The 10243-nt window shown below is 39.4% G+C and overlaps 1 pseudogene; it reads left to right on the top strand.

Moving 5' to 3' along the window:
- Positions 1–6957: 6957 nt before the first annotated feature.
- LOC149152078 (formin-like protein 14) overlaps positions 6958–10243 on the top strand; it is a 61147-nt pseudogene continuing 57861 nt past the window's right edge.

The following is a 10243-nucleotide window of genomic DNA, read 5'->3' as shown; positions in this document are numbered from 1 at the left end:
ATTCTGAGAAAGAACAAGTTGAGACTAGAGTGCAGGGACAGTGTACTATCAGTGGTATTATTTACTGGAGTGTAAATATCATGCATGCATCACAGATTGATCCAATGTTTGGATTGTCGGTTTTGAAAGCATGAATTCCCTTTAAATACAGGCTATTCATCCTAGGAATTATGCAAGATATTAGAATCTTGGAGAGCTACAAAATTGGCTAAGTGTTGGCCAAGAGCTAGCTTGCGAGGTGAGCGAGTTGAGCATATGTGTGCGGAATTTTTCTAGTGAGAACAAGCTTTGTATCTTCACTCATATTTCTGATATATGCAATACAGATAGCAAGGTTTTGAGCAATGGCTTTCCCCAGATAGATCTTTTGTTATGTGCCATTGATTTATCTTTTTCTTGTTCATATTGTTTTCATCGATCTATTGCCTTCCGCTGGTTGAAAGTAGAAGTAGATTCTTGTCCTATGCTTTAGCACATTGCATGAGCTTGTGAATCTACAAAATTTTCTACATGGTATCAAAGCTGAAGACAATATACTAGAGGAGATTTTGAAGTTTTGAGTTTTGGGTTATAGGTGAAATTCGAATTTGCAATACATACTTCAAGATCGACAAATGGCATTCTACGGTTTGCGGCTCGAGTATGCCTTGGAAGGCAGCTCAAATTTTATAGCCTGGAGGGACAAAATGGAGGATGTGATAGAGGATAATGGCTTGAAGGAATTCATTGATAAAGAAATTCCTAATCCAGTGGCATCGGATGCACAAAATTTGGTCGAATGGAAGAAGTCTATTGCGAAGGTGAGGCAGATAATCCTTGAGGGAGTTCGAGACCACATTGTCTCGAGTCTCCATGGTAAGGAAAATCTGTATTCTATATGGAAAACATTAATGAACTTGTATCAGAATAGAAATGACCAAAAGAAATTGGCACTGAAGGACAAACTTCGAAAAATCAAAATGAAGAAAGGCAAGACTATTCCAAAATGCTTGACCAAGTTCACTCAATGTCATGATGAACTTGTAAATGTTGGAATCACGATTGCCAAGGATGATATGCTGATTATTTCTCTCCTAGGCCTCCCAAAGAGTTGGCATAGTTATCAGGACTCTGTCAATGGTCGAGAGAAGCTGCCGGATTGGGAAAAACTATGGTCATATTTGATGCCGAAGGAGATCAGGAGGAACACCAGGGATGGCTCTTAATCAAATTTTGATGATGAAGAGAATTGTGCCTTAGCGATTAAGGCTAAGAAGGGGAAAGGGAAATCTTCCCATTCCAAATCAGATTGTTATCATGGAGGTAAGAAGAAATACATGATGAAAGTTAAGTGCTTTGATTGTCATGAGTTGGGCCATTTTTCTACAAATTGTCCACTCAAGAAGTCGAAGAATAAGTCCTCAAGAGGAGTGGCGGGTGAGGCTTTGGCCTCTCAATTCGAATTGGAATTTTTCCTCATTGCATGCATGGTGTCGTCAATGATGGGAAGTGTATGGTACTTAGATAGTGGAGCTTCATTCCACATGACTAGCGACAGAGTTATTATGTGACCTCGAGGACAAAGATCTCCAGATGCATATCGTGACGAGTGACGACGAGAAGTATAGTGTTACTGGATTAAGCACGATTACTTTTCAGTGGGAGCATGGGGCTCCACTCACCTTGAATAATGTTAGGTATGTTCTCGGGCTAAAGAAGAACTTGGTACCCGTTTCCATGCTTGAGGACAGAGGCTATGATGTGATCTTCTCAAAGGAAAGGCATTCGTTCAACACATAGCCACGGGTCAAGTAAAGAAGATAGGGATTCAGGTGAAGAATCTCTATAAGCTCGAGGTAGAGGAGTGTGTTTCTTTGAGCAAAAAAGTAGAAAGGGTGTAGAGCCGAGACGTTGGCTATTTGTGGCACAAACTATTGGGCCGCTTGCATCATGGGGCTTGAAGATATTGCAACAGATCTCTATCGGTCTTCCTAAAGGTACACTTGAGTAAGTTGATACATGCAAGGGGTTTACTTTGGGAAAATACACCAAGTCTTCCTTTCACGACAGAGATAATCGAGTAGAGTCTATTCTAGACCGAGTCCATTCAGATGTATGTGGACCATTCTCAACAACATCCACGACCAAAAACATGTATTATGTTATATTTTTTTATGATTATTCTCGTAAGTGCTGGATATTTTCAAGCAAAAAAATGATCAAACTTTCACATAGTTTAGTGAGTTTAAAGCATTGGTGGAGAAAGAGTCAAGAAATAAGGTTAAATCTCTATGGAGTGATAACGGTGGTGAGTATTTCTCAAATGAGTTTAAGAACTTATGTGCAATGGAAGGGATTAAATGGGAGTTGACGGCACCCCATAACCCTCAACAGAATGGGGTGGCCGAGAGGAAGAACAAAAGCATAGTAGGGTAGCGAGGGCAATGTTGCATGATTAGGGCCTACCACTACACTTGTGGGTTGAGGCATGAAACATAGCGGTTTATGTTCAGAACCATAGCCCACATCAGATACTTGAGATGAAGGCACTAGAGGAGGCTTATTCCGATAAGGGGGTAGATGTTGGTCACTTCAGGATTTTTGGGTCATCGGTATATTTCCATAGATGCACGAAAGAATATTGAGCCGACAACAGAGTTGGGGATATTTGTGGGGTACACTGATACACCTCACAACTATCGGGTGTACTTGCCGACTAATAGGATGACAGTGGTTTGCAGGGATGTCAAATTCGATGAGGAGAAGGCCATGTGAGTTTCCCTTAAGAGGGAGCTTGAGATACATGCAGATGAGGTGGAGGAGTTGTTAGCTCCTAATATTGAGGAGCCTCATATTGATGTGGAGCAGCCACATGCAAAGGATCTATGAGTGGAGACATCCACCCAGGAAAAGTCTTCCAGATAGGGAAGAAAGCGCACCAGAGAAGCTGACATATTGTTGGATAATGCATGGGATAATGTGGGAGCACCCACTTCTCAGTGCAGGCAAAGAAGGTCACCTGAGAGGTACACTCGATACATGGGTCTTATGAGCGAATGTGTTGTGACAGAGTCATCTTCCTTTAAGGAAGCAGTGCAACATCCAGTTTGGGTTGATGCTATGGTGGAGGAATATGACTCCATACCTCGTAATAGTATTTGGGATGTGGTCCCAAGACCAGAGAACACGTTAGTGGTGAGATCCTGTTGGATTTAAAAGGTAAAGAAAGTTACATATGGTAGTGTGGAGAAGCATAAGGCTAGATTTTGGGCCTGTGGCTTTTCCCGGGTAGAGGGGATTGACTATAATGAAACCTTTTCTCCTTTTGCAAGGTACTCGTCGATCAAATATATATTGGCATTACCAATGGATATGGGTTGGAAGATACATCAAATGGATGTGAAGAAAACCTTCCTTAATGGCATGATTGAAGAAGAGGTGTACATAGAGCAGCTTGAAGGTTTTGAGACCTTTTACCGTGAGTCGCATGTGTGTCAGCTCAAAAGATCATTGTATGGGCTGAAGCAAGAACCATGTGCTTGGTACACTAGGATAGATAGCTACTTCATGGGTTGTGCTTCATGAAGAGTGAAGCGGATGCGAACCTATACCACATGGTGGTGGAAGGTAAGTTGTTGATCATTGTACTTTATGTTGATGATCTCATAATGATAGGTGATGATCAACTGATCAAGTCTTGCAAGGAGGACCTTGCAAGAGAGTTTGATATGAAGGACATGGGGCTCATGCATTCCTTTCTTTGCATGGAGGTATAAAAGGGAGATGGGGAGTTGTTTGTGTCTCAAGGAAAGTATGCCAACGAGATACTCAGGAGATTCTGCATGGAGAGCAACAAACCCATGGAGACTCCTCTAGCAGGTAACTGGAGGAAGGAGGATGCTACTTCAGGAGAAGTAGTGGAAGCTACTGTTTACAGGAAGCTTGTGGGTTCACTCATGTACTTGGTGAACACACGACCAGATATGTTCTATGCAGTTAACCAGCTTAGTCAAGCGATGGTTAGCCCTACCAAGCTGTATTGGAAGGTGGCAAAGCATGTGTTGAGATACCTCATGGGAACTTCTCAATATGGACTATGGTACATACGGACAAATGGAGTGAAGCTTAAAGGCTTCACTGATTTAGATTGGACGAGGATTCCATTCGATAGGAAGATCACATCAGGAGGGATCTTCAGTATTGGGTCAGCGGAAATTTCTTTGTACAGTAGGAAACATAGATTGGTTGCACTCAGTTTGGCAAAGGCAGAGTACATGACTACGAGTCAAGCAGTATGTGAGGCCATATGGATGAGGAATATCCTGATTGGTTTGTTTAGTAAGTAGATGGATCTAACTATGATTTATTGCGATAATCAAAGTTGTATCAAACTATCCGAAAGTCCAGTTTTTCATGATCGGTCCAAGCATATTGATATCTGATATCATCATCTCAGAGATTGTGTATTGAGGCGGATTATGTTGTTAGAGTAAATTCCAACGAAGGAGCAAGATTTTGGCATTTTGACAATGGCATTATTAAGATGTAAATTCAAGTTTCGCATAGACAGGATCGGGGTAGCTGATAATCCCTTTCTTGTTAAGAGGGAGTGTTGAGAAATGGCAACAAGAAATTCCATTTTAATCTGTCCTTGAATTAAACTGAGATTTAAAATCGAATTATGTTCTCATAACAACTTGTAAATAGTTAATTATGTTTAATTAACTTAATTAGCTTAGAATTTCGAGTTGGAAGTCTTTATGTAGTCATGTATATGTTCTCCCTAAGTTTTAGGGGTCTAATATGAGTTTAAATTGAGTTGGAAATTAGATAAGTCAGTTTACTGAGTTAAGTTCAGTTAAATTAGTTCTAAATTGTTTTTGGAACTAATATATGACTAATAGTCAGTTGGTGCACTAATGCATCCACTAGTGCTACTCGATTTAACTAAAGATTCCCTCTTCAAAAACTCATGCATGTCGATTATGAGAAATACCTAGTTGAGACTAGAGTGGAGGGACAGTGTACTATCTATGGTATTATTTACTCGAGTGTAAATATCATGCATGCAACATATATTGATCCTATGTTTGGATTGCGTAGTTTTGGAAGCATGAATTCCCTTTAAATACGGGCTCTTCATCCTAAGAGTTACACAAGAGATTAGAGGCTTAGAGAGATGCAGAATTGGTTAAGTGTTGGCCAAGAGCTAGCTTGTGAGTTGAGAGAGTTGAGCATACTTTTGCGGAATTGTTCTAGTGAGAACAAGCTTTGTATCTTCACTCATATTTCTGAAATATGCAATACAGATAGTGGGTTTTTGAGCAGTGGATTTCCCCAGATACATCTTGTGTTATGTGCCATTGATTTATCTTTTTCTTATTCATATTGTTTTCCTCAATCTATTGGCTTCCACTGGTTGAAAGTAGAAGCAAATTCTTGTCCTATGCTTTTGTACTTCCATGAGCTTGTGAATCTACAGGATTTTCTACAAACCAGTAAGGGGAGTCATCACTAATTCCTTGTTAGGAACAATTTCTTGAGAAGTCTGGAATTGATCCTTGATTTTAGTGATTCTCATGACAAATGATTGTATAGTATCTCCCTTGCGCGTCTTAGATTCCCCGAGTTGATTTTTCAAATCCATATTGTGGCTCAAATTGTTTTCCTTGAGATGATTTTTCAAATTCCATGACATCGTACTTCTCAAAGGTGGCATTGATCCTAGTATTCCAAGCTGCAAAGCCATATGCATCAACTAACTTTTCATTATCCCTAAAGTATGAGGAAGACATTTTTTACCAGACCAAAATTCCAATGCTAGAGGATGGATTCTTTTTATTTATGTCTCTTGGGCTTGTCTTCACCTCAACTCTGATAGCATGTTAATTTTTCATTTTATGCTACAACTATTACGTCAACGATTTCCAATAGCATCCAAATTACAAATTCACTTTCTTCAATTAGCCAATGACAATAGAGCAATAGAAGAGAGAACAATTATACAAATGCATAATGAAATAGAACCAAGAGACAAGAGAAATAATATTTGGTCAATGACCAGGGAAAATCCTCACAAGGGGGGAACCCTTCGCAAATCTTCTTCTATTAGATTGTCTTCAAATGTTCAACAAAGAGTGTACATCATCAAGAGTCAAAGTAAAGCCTTGACTAGATAATATCCAATATCCAACCAAGTCAATTTCCAAACAATTTATCCAAAATAGAGACAAGAGAGAAAGGAAGTCAACAAAAGTCAACTCTTCAGCAAATTTGTCCAAGTCAACAACAGTCAACAATAGCAATATCTTCCCTAACCTATCAACAATAAATTGTTAAAAAAGTCCCTTAGAAACTCGGTGAAAGGTCTTCCAACTCAGACTCCTTAGCTAGTCAACCAGAAGTAAAAAAAGTCCAATTATGAGCAATCAAACTTGGTCAAGGCATAGAGGAAGCCTACAGTCAAAGTCTACAATTGGTTTTCTGTTAAAGTTCCAACACTTCCTCGATTTTTTACCCTCCAATGTGGCCTAGAGAAACAAGAAGAATCCCAAGAAAATCACAGTCAAAATCAATCAAAAACCCCTTGGTCAACGCTGGTAAAATCCTTGCAACAGATATAAAATTTGGCCCAAACAGAAAAAGACACCTATCCTTCACATGTGTGAGAGATTCCTACAATCCTTGAGTTGTACGAACCAATCAGATGAAGAGAGAGAAGAATGTGTTGAGTTGATAAGGTGCCAAATGAGGAAGACTTAACTTGTATTTATATGCATTGGAGGGGTGCTCATTTTTCTTCTAGGTTGACCTAAAAAAATGTGCCAATGTGGGATTTTTATCAAAAATATATTTTTCCTTGTCCAAATTGAGTGATTCAAAAGTAAATTTTGCTCCTCTCAAAAAGAGGAATTTAATGCAATGGTTGGAATTTGTCATCAAGCTGCGAAATTAACAGTATCTTCAACCAGTCTCAGAATGTCTCTACTTAGCAGATTGTTGTGGAGAAGGTGTCCCGATGGCCTTGCTAAATTTGCTTATAGAGTTTATGGTAAGCAATTGTATTGCAAATCTTTACTTGTTAAATTTTTGTGTAAATATATTAAAATTTCCATTTCATTTTATGGCATGCAGTATTCGACTCATGTTTCTCAACTGAGGTTCTACCAGATGAGATATATCACATTTATTTGCGAGAAATTGTCACTGAGTTGCATGAACAGTATCCCGATTCTGCCTTTCTCGCATTTAATTTCAGAGAGGGAGAGAAGAGAAGTGAATTTGCGGAAATTGTGTGTGAATATGATGTTACAGTTATGGATTACCCCAGACAGTATGAGAATTGCCCTCTTCTTCCGTTGTCTCTGATCCATCATTTTCTTCGTGCAAGTGATAAGTGGCTGTCAATGAGAAACCATCAGAACATTATACTTATGCATTGTGAAAAAGGAGGCTGGCCCTTACTAGCTTTTCTTCTTTCGTGCTTTCTCATTTACAGAAAGCTTCAAACTGGTGAGCAAAGGATTCTTGATAGTGTTTACAGAGAGGCGCCAAAAGGTTATCTGCAGCTCTTGTCACCTCTAAATCCATTTCCTTCACAGTTGTAGTATCTTCAATATGCTGCTACAAGAAATATGTCCCTGGAGTGGCCATCGTTGGAGGGGTCATTTTCTTTGGATTGTCTCATTCTTCGTGTTGTACCTAGCTTTGGTTCCCATAATGGTTGTCATCCAATTATTCATGTGTTTGGGTGGGATATTAATAATAAGGGTGGGCTTTGTACACATGCTTTTCTCCATGACTAAGAAGAAGAATACATTGCGGCACTACAATTAGGTGTTCCATTTGCATGTATATTCTAATGTACATTGTTTATGCTTATATTGACAGATTGAATATTATTGCTTCAATTATATTAGAACTTATGTGATGACACCATACATTCTTTGAGAAGATTGATTGATCTTGTGAAAATTGAGATCCAATGCATGGTACAAGGGGTTGTTGTTTTGGAATGCATTCATTTAGAAATAGATCCAGAGAGAGAGGTTATGATGTTTAGATTTATGTTCAATGCTTCTTTTATTTGGTCCAATGTTTTGATGCTAAACGTAGATGATCTTGACATCCTCTGGGATTCTAAGGAATGGTTTTCAAAAAAATTCGCTCTTTCAAGATGTATTGTTTTCAATCAATAGTTCTAAACTTTGTGTCATCTCATTTTATGAAATTGATGTCATTTACTTGTAAATATTTGTCATCAAGTTCTCTTTGGAGAAGTAGAATGCCCTTCTCCTTCAACACCGCCTATCGCAACATTGAATGGAGAAGAGAAATGTGGGTTGCCTATGAAATCTTTTGCAAGGGTCCAGGAATATTTCAGTAGTGTTGAGTGGATTGATAGTGAAGGTGATGTTGCACTATTGTTTTTTCAACATATTTCTTCTTATGACTTTCAAGAAAGATTTGAGAAACTCTTTTCCAATGGTATGCACAATTGCCCAACTTTGCGTAGCATGCAAAATGTACATTCAATACCCATGGTATTTGAAGAAGAGGAGAAAGAGGTTAAACATGAAGATTCTCTTCCAACTTCATTGCATTATAAATCAAAGTTTGAGCCCAATTTCTCAGCTCAAATTGCATCATATACTACTCATGTATCAACACCACCTTTTCAGACAATTCCTCCACCACCGTGAAGGGAAATGAAATCGTCTCAGCCTCTAGCATATCCTCCATAAAGATCAGACCCAATATTTCCTTCACCTCCAAATCCACCTCCACCCCCACCACCACCTCATCAATCAGCGGGTGTGCCACCGTCGTCCTTTCCCTCCACACCACAACCTTTTCATGCAATTACAAGTCGTGGAGGCCACTTGCCCGACCGCTCCTCCTATGAGTACAAGTCATGGAAGCCCACCACTCCCACCTCCACCACCTCCTCTTCCTATGAGTAAAAGTCGTGGAGTCTTACCAACTCCACCTCCATCTCCTCCTCCAAGAGGTCCACCACCACCTCTTCCAAGAGTTTCACCACCTCCTTCTCCAAGGGGAAGTTATAGAATTCCCCCCACATCCTCCTCCCCCAAGTGGAGGTTATGGAGGCCCTTCACGTCCACTTCCACCCCCACCTCCCCTTCCAGAGGTACAAGGTTGAAGGAACTGGTGCTCCCTCACCACCTTCTCCACATAGAAGATGGAGAGTATACCCAATGCCCCTTTACAACCAATTGGAAGGGGTCATCCAACTACAACATCATCGGCACCATTAGCCCCAAAGCAAGCATATTTGGAGCCACTACATTGAATTTAAGTTACACGTCCAATGCAGGGCAACCTCTAGGCAGATACTCAAAGACAGGAAGATCAGGCGAGGGGGTCAAAAAACCATCAAAAACATATTTTGGATGTCCCATGCATTGTTTTGTTTTCTATTTGTTGTTAGTTATTAACATGTAATTCTTGCATTCATGGTACCCATCCCTGGTCATTCGAGCATTTGAAAGTTCTCATCCCACTGATTTTGGTGTTGTCTTTCAAGGCCCCAGAAATTGATATGTCTGAACTCGAAAGTCTTTTTTAAGCTAATGTGACATCTTCAAATTCAGGAAGCACGGGAATTGGAAGGAATCGTTGGGGCACTAATGTGCCTAAACTAGAGATTGCACATTTGGTATGTAGCCACATATATCATCCTTCTATTGTCTATCCTTCATTTGTACGCATATTGAAATCTAGAAATGTGGTTGAGAAAACAGGAAAATACATTTATGTGTAATTTAAGACCTAAAGACTTTTCGTCCAGCCGAACCTTTAGTTACACTTTTATTGCTATTCAGGTTTTAATAAGTACCTACAATCACAAAAGTTTTTTATTCAGAGCTATCGGTGCATATGTATTTTGAAACCATTACTATTTATAAATATAGTGATTACTTTTCTGTATATACAATAACCTTGGGTACTTGTCACCTCTATATTTTAGTGCTTGCACTGACTACTTTAAAGCATGCTGATTTAACGGGGAATAAATCTATTAACTCAATCCAAGGTTAGTGTCGTTTCTTGGGAAAGTTAGATGACCTAATGAAGACAAATAATATAAAATGACATTGACATTCAACACGGAAGGGAACTTGAAATCATCGTGTTCTGATGTAGGCTGATTGTTATCCTTTGTTTAGGCTATTTTCTGTTTTCTACATTAGGTGTAGGCAATGTTGAACAACGCCAACGTAGCCAAACTTGTCCTGGATCT

Source organism: Pinus tabuliformis, chromosome 9, assembly GCF_031772625.1.
Source record: "Pinus tabuliformis cultivar Carrire ecotype Pingquan chromosome 9, CPIR1, whole genome shotgun sequence".
NCBI lineage: Eukaryota > Viridiplantae > Streptophyta > Pinopsida > Pinales > Pinaceae > Pinus > Pinus tabuliformis.
The sequence above is the reverse complement of the archived record's forward strand: the minus strand, read 5'-3'. Positions and strand labels throughout refer to the sequence as shown.